The following is a 7,578-nucleotide window of genomic DNA, read 5'->3' on the forward strand; positions in this document are numbered from 1 at the left end:
AGCCTATTTGCAGCGCAGGAATAAAGAGGTAGACATAGAGAATGGACTTGATGACATGGGGTGGGAGGGCAAAGCTGGGGCAAACGAGAGTAGCACTGACATATATACACTAACGAATGTAAAATACTTGGCTGGTGGGAAGCAGCAGCATAGCACAGGGAGATCAGCTCGGTGCTTTGTGATGACCTAGAGGGGTGGGATAGGGAGGATGGGAGGGAGGCTCAAGAGGGAGGGGATATGGGGACATGTGTATGCATATGGCTGATTTGCCTTGTTGTGCAACAGAAACTAGCATAGTATTGCGAAGCAATTATACTCCAATAAAGATCTATTAAAAAAATAGTAAAAAAAAAATTCTGTGTAGCATATTTGAAGGTTGCTAAGAGAGGAGATCCTAATAGTCCTCATGTGAAGAAAGAAAATTTTAACTATGTGTAGTGACAGATGTTGACTACACTTACGGTGATCATTTCAAAATATATACAGATATTATATCATTGTGTTGTACACCTGAAATTAATATAATGTTTTATGTCAATTATACCTCAATAAATTTTTTAAGATAATAACTTAAAAAAAATAAAAATATATATCCCATTATATGTGAGAGCTAATAAATGCAAAACTGGCAGATACCTCAATTCAGTGAGAAAGGATGAATTATTTAATAAATGTTGCTGGCACAACTGTTTATTAACATAAAAAATAAGCTTGTGGGACTTCCCTCGTGGTCCAGTGGTTAAGACTCTGTGCTCCTGATGCAGGGGACCAGGGTTCGATCCCTGGTTAGGGAACTAGATCCCGCATGACACAGCTAAGAGCCCACATGCCACAACTAAAAGAGCTTGCATGATGCAACTAAAGATCCCGCGTGACACAACTAAGACTCAGGGCAGCCAAATAAAGAAATATTAAAAATAAACTTGTACTCCTACCTTTATCTGCATCTTAAATCAAAAGAAAAAAATTTCAAATGGGTTAAAATTTTAATGTAAAAATATTAATATATTATAACAAAATCTAGGTGTCTATATGGAATATCTAGGGGCTGGAGACACCTTACCCATGACTGCAAATCTAGAAACTGTTAAAGAAAAGTTTGATTATGTACATATGGCAGAAGATATTATAAACTAAGTCAAAATGCAAATGAAAGCCATGGGAAAATATATGCAATACAGAGAACAGACAAATGTTTAATATTTATAATATTCAAAGACCTCTTGCAAATTGAGACAAGTTGCCAAAAGACTCCAGTAGAGATATAATCAAAAAGCATGAACAAACAATTCACAGAAGAGAAAATTCAGATAGGTAGCAAACATATGAATATTCTCAAACTCACTAGTGATCTGGAGATGCAAATTTAAGTAACCCCAAGATGTCATTTTATAACTCTCAGACAGATGGAAATTGAAAAGCCCAACAATACCAATTGCTGGTGGGAATGCAGGGCAAAGGATTCCCTCATTTACTGCAGGTGAAAATATGCATTGTTATAGACTTTTGGTAATATAGCATCTGGCAACAGTATTAAAATTATAAATACAAATACACTCTGACCCAGAAATTTCACTCCCAGGAATCTATCCTGTATAAATAAGATGGGGGAATTTTATGCAGCCAGTACAAAGAATCTACCTACTAGGATCTACCTATTCCAGTTGATTTGGAGGGATTATCAAGAGGTAACATGATTGAGAAAAGAGTGCATAAAATAATCCAGTTTTTATAAAACAAACAATTACAAACTCCTACATGTGTATATGATTAATAGATTTCTCATATGCTTGTGTGAGAAGGAAGAAAATTATGGTAGACTGTTAACATGGGCTAAGGCGAAAAAGGGGGAAGGTGAGGGAGGGGGAGCTAGCAAAGAAGAAAAAGAAGAAAAACATGAATATACAATAAAAGTATGTTGATACAGTCACATTTGTGCATTTAAGCACATTTCTATATATTTATTTTTAAAGGTGAAATAAAATGAAATCAAATATGATGAATAAAATAAGACGAAATGTATGGAATTATCCCTCCCACACCCTTCCCCCTTCTCCCACCAATTATCTTCATTTTGATTTGCTTATGTAAGTAATGATTCTATTTCATAGCTTGGTAGTTGCCCAGCCCGGAAATGGGAGTGGTAGTTGTGATGCTGGGCGTGGGGCTGGGGGAATTCATCTGTCACGTATGATTGAGACCAGCGTTATGAATAAAGCATAGTCTGTGCTGGTTTAGACTAGGGCCATGTGGTAGGTTTTCCTCAGTGGTCCTATAATCTGGTCTGAATAATGAGTAAAAATTAGCCTAAACCGTGCCCTTATTAAACCGGTGCCTTTTTTTCTGCATCCTATTAGAGAATTTCTATCCCATCACACTACATGGAACTTTCAATATGTACTCACATTTCACTCAGCAAGTCGATACACATTTCCTTAGCCCCTACTCCATCAAACACTGGGCTAGGCACTATGATTTGTATAAAGATAAATGATGCCTGCTGGCAGTTCTCAAAGCGATTGTGGTTTGTGGTGAGAGAGGAACATTTAACATTTAAGATTAAATGGGTAAGTGCTAGAACAGAGGTATCAACAAAGTGGTGGGAAGTGGAGGAGAGAGAGAGATCAGGGAACACTTTCAGAACAAGGGCAGCTGAGGGAACAACACAGGCAAGGCTTAGAGTCATCACAGTACCTCATGGCTTTGGGATACTGGGAGCTGTCTAATGCGTCTGGGTACAGAGCATGTGGACAGGTGAGGATTGCAGAATGGTTTGAGATCAGGTCATGGACAGTCTTCAATTCCATGCTAAGGATTTAGAACAGGGCATGATATGATCTGACATGGCATTTTAGGAAGAATAGAGGCTGGAGGCAAGTGAGGCTTGAACTTATGCAGCAGTCTCTGTGAAGGGCAGGAGAGGTGATGAGACCCTGGACCAGGGCTGGGGAAATAGAAATGGAATAGGTAGTAAGAGGTGGGTAAGTGGGATTTCAAGATGACTTAAAATAATTTGACATGTTACTGAACAAAGGGATAAAGAGAGGTATTGTTGAAAGTGATTGAGATTTTTGGTCTGAGTGAGTGGAAGGAGGCTGATGTTACTATTTATGGGAGGAAGAGGAGCAGATTTACAAAAAAGAAGGAGTTTTATGTGAGGTGCCAGTGGGGTAATCATTCATTCATTCTTTCATTCATTCCATTCAACAGGTAATATTGGGTGCCTACTTTGCACCACTGTTGTAAGCACCAGGGATGTAGAATTGAACACATTAGACAAAAAAATTCCTGCCCTCGGAAGCTAGCATGGAGAGATAGACAATAGACAAATAAGCAATACATAAATTTTAGAAGTGTTAATTGCTATGGAGAAGAGTAAGGCAGGGAGAGGGAACAGGGAATACAGGGGTCTAGCATAGTTTGTGTTGCAGTTTTAAAGAGGGTGGTCAGGAAGCTCTCGTTGACACTAAAGACATGAAGGAGGCAAGGGAGCAAGCCATGCATATGCAGGGGTACAGTGTTCCAGCCAGAGGAAACGGCGGATGCAAAGGCCTGCAGGTGGGAATGTGCCTGGCATACTCAAAGGACAACGACGAGACTAGTCTAGGCCATTCTAATGACTTTGAAAAGAAACTAGTAAACACATTGATAAATGAAGATGTCAGACACAGTGATGGAAAAAACTGCCTAGAATTCAAGCCAAATGTGAGCTGGTAATACAGATGAGGGATCAAATCCATAGACATGATGGCTGAAGCCAAGAGAATAGGGAGAGAGAAAAAGAAAGGTGAGTGAAGGACAAATACTTCAGAGGTCCCAAGAAGGAGTAGAGATATTGGGATATTGCCATGAAGACTTTGTATGAAATTCTACAAGCAGAACACATATAAATTTCTTTACTTAATGAATTCATAAGCAATGATTATTAACAATAATAGTGTATTCAAAATTATCCTGGAAAATATCCTATCCTATAGATTAAAATATCCTATCCTATCCTAATTAGAGAAAGCTTTGCCAGAATACTAAGTCCAGCCTTGGCAAAGATTCCATCTCCCTGTAATTTCTTTAGATTCCCTATGTTTTCCTTTTGTGTCTCATATTACTAGCTTTGAAAACAGGAGAATTAAGTTATTCTGCTTACCAGGTAAGCGTTACTAGGTTTTGCGTGGTTGCTGGGTGGCAAGCTCTGTGGCACAGATTTCTACTCATAAACTAAGTTTGTCAAAAGCATGGAGAATATCCACCTCTTTATAGGAGCTCTATTTCACCAATCTGTTCTTCTTTTCTCTTGCTCACTCAACTGCATCAAAGCACCTGAGTGAACTCTCATGTATCATGATCAATAATCTCTTACTTGCTCCTGGGAACAACTTATTATTTTTTGTTTGTTCCTGGGCATTTTTCATATGCAATAAACCCAGCTGACATACATATCCATTGATTAAGAGTGTTGAAGCTTAATGACTGAAGGCAGGTAAAGAAAATATTGCTAGGGGTCAGGTCTAATATATTGCATGGGTTTATTTGTAGTGCCAATCTACCGTTTTTGGTTTCTCTTTATCGGCCAAGTGTGAATTACAGTGCTCACTTCTGTAGCACGTACACTAAAATTGAAACGATACAGAGAAGATTAGCATGGCCCCTGACCATACGCAATGCACTCCACGAATATGCAAATTCGTGAAGTGTTCCATATTTTTTAAAAAAGTGAGTTACAGCCACAAAACCTAGGATCTTCTAGTTTCCTCACTGCTACTTCTTTTGTTAAGAGGAAGGTACTGGCTAAAAATGAAGTCATTGGCAAAACTCCTCTTTGGTCCAAATCCTGTCTTCATTATTTATAAACTACACAATCACAGGCAAGTTATCTTTTCTCCTTAACTTCATTTTTTATTTTTATTTTTTTGGCTGCATCGGGTCTTCATTGTGGCATGCAGGATCTTTGTTGCGGCGTGCGGGCTCTTCGTTGCAGCACGTGGGCTTCTCTCTAGTTGCGGCGTGCGGGTTTTCTCTCTCTAGTTGTGGTGCGCAGGCTCCAGGGTGCATGGGCTCTGTAGTTTGCAGCACGCGGGCTCTCTAGTTGAGGCACGCGGGCTCAGTAGTTGTGGTGCGAGGTCTTAGTTGCCCCGTGGTATGTGGCATCTTAGTTCCCTGTCCTGGAATTGAACCTACGTCCCCTGCATTGGAAGGCTGATTGTTTACCACTGGACCACCGGGAAGTCCCTCCTTAACTTCAATTTTCTCATCTATCTTGCACAGTTGTTTGTGAAGATTAAGTTAGGTAAGGCATGTGGAATATATAATACAGGGTCAATAGCGATTCAAAGTTTGGAAAAGGTTATACTTGCTGTCATAAACTCACACCCACCAAAAAGAAAGACCCACAGAGTTGCTTTACTGTCAACCTAGTTACTGGATTCTGAATAAAGGGGTTATAATTACTTATTACTTGTTAAGTGTCCTGAGGGATTGTGTTTGCATGTGTATAATGTAAACCACAGAAACCCCAGGCTGCACAGACTAAGCCTTCTCTTTTTCCTCTAGCTCTGAAAGATTTTCTCTCAGGAAGGAGGTTCATTGGATTATTTATTTTTATCATGTGAACCCAAGCCTGTGATCATGTAAGGCCCAGTTCACTATCTAAATGACAGGAAGTTATAGTGTTTCAACCACAGAAAAGCTAGAGCATAATTTTCAACAAACTTCCTCTTGCAAGTCTCGGTATTGGTTTCTTATAATCATGAAATTAATCTTAGTCTATTCTCTCCCAGGATCTAATAAGCTATTAAATAATATCTAATCATTAGATGATGGGGTGAGCATTTTTATTAAGCACATGCCCTTCAATATTCCCTCTATTTTTTCCTCAATGACCTTTCATCATCCAGCACACAAGCAAGATAATTACTGTTTTAATATAAAGATTTGAGTCTGTTCAACTTGAGAATGTTAATTCTGTATTTACTCCACCAAGCTTCTAGTTTTCAAAAAAAACAAATGACTGGCTTGTAGTCAGAAACTTCTTATATCTAAGTGACCTGCCTATCAGACACCTGCTTTTTAAAGGGAGTGTTTCTTACTTCAGTTCATTTTGGCATTACATGAACAGTTTCTGAAACCCTGGTGGAAATATATCCTTCAGAGGAGAGGTCCAGTATTTCACTCCAGATTCCACTGAGAATATTAAATTTTTTTTTTCAGCTGAACAAAGTATCTTTTATTTGTGACATACGAGTACAACCAATGAGGGAATTCCTGGCAATCCAGTGGTTAGGATTCCACGCTCTCACTGCTGAGAGCTCGGGTTCAATCCCTGGTCAGGGAACTAACTAAAATCCCACAGGCCACATGGGGCAGCCAAAACAAACAAACAAACAAAGAAAAAACAAAAAAAAAACCCTGGAAAACAAAAACGAAAAACCCCAAAAACCAAATACAGGACTTCCCTAGTGGCGCAGTGGTTACGAATCCGCCTACCAATGCAGGGGACACGGGTTCAAGGCCTGGTCCGGGAAGATCCCATATGCGGCGGAGCAACTAAGCCTGTGAGCCACAACTACTGAGCCTGCGCTCTAGAGCCCGTGCTCTGCAACAATAGAAGCCACCGCAATAAGAAGCCCGCACACCGCACAGAAGAGTAGCCCCTGCTCACCGCAACTAGAGAAAGCCCGCGAGCAGCAACGAAGCCCCAATGCAGCCAAAAATAAATAAATAAATAGATGAAAACAAACAAACAAATATAACCAATGCAAAAAGAGGTCACTTTTCCCCTTTGCTTCCAGTGATAACAAGTTGCTAAAGAAAAAAATATATATATCAAGAAGGAGTTTTACCTTCAAAGTTTCCTCTAAAAAAAACAAACCAGGAAGGGTTAAAAAAAGAACCATAAACATGTCATACACACATCTATCTGACATCAACGAAAATAACCTGAAATACGGTAAATACAACTAAAAAAAAAAATCTCAAAATTAATATTTTAACATCCCTCAAAGAAACAAACAAAAAGCCTGGTACAAAAGTCCTGCTATGTTTCTCAAAACCAAGACATTGGGGAAATGGAGAAAGATTGATAGTTGAGAACTGAATGGGCTCAAAACCAACAACAGGGTGACCCGCAGGTCTCAGGCAGCCCCTCCCCAGACAGCAGCCCTTGGAGGCAGCTGGACCAGCAGGGCCCAGCACAAAGCGCCCATCTACCAGCAGGCTCGCTGCCAGGTATCCAGGGAGCAGAAAGAGAGAACGTACACTGAACTCACCTTATGTGGGATTTACGCTGGGGTCCCTTTCGGACACCTTTAGTGGGAGGCATCAGAAATCCATGATCTCTAAAAAAAAAGAAGTTTACTTTAATAAACTTGTTTTGGTTTTTAAAGGAAAAAAAAAAAAAGAAATCCATGATCTAATACAGTAAATATTTATCATCCTGTGTCCTTTGAGAGACAGCAGGGATCAGAGGAAAATCTTTTCCTAAATATGCTTCTGTCATTCTTGGAATGAGCCCTCCAATCCCCTCCCAGCCATTAAAACTCTCCCCCTTGGGTAAAATCCCCTGGGAGCCAGCAGGGTAGGGGC

The 7,578-nt window shown here is 39.8% G+C and overlaps 1 pseudogene; it reads left to right on the forward strand.

The window, feature by feature from the left end:
- Window positions 1-4,583: 4,583 nt before the first annotated feature.
- Window positions 4,584-4,703, forward strand: LOC137769755 (U6 spliceosomal RNA; annotated as a pseudogene).
- The last annotated feature ends 2,875 nt before the right edge of the window (window positions 4,704-7,578 follow it).

This window comes from Eschrichtius robustus, chromosome 9, assembly GCF_028021215.1.
Source record: "Eschrichtius robustus isolate mEscRob2 chromosome 9, mEscRob2.pri, whole genome shotgun sequence".
Lineage (NCBI taxonomy): Eukaryota > Metazoa > Chordata > Mammalia > Artiodactyla > Eschrichtiidae > Eschrichtius > Eschrichtius robustus.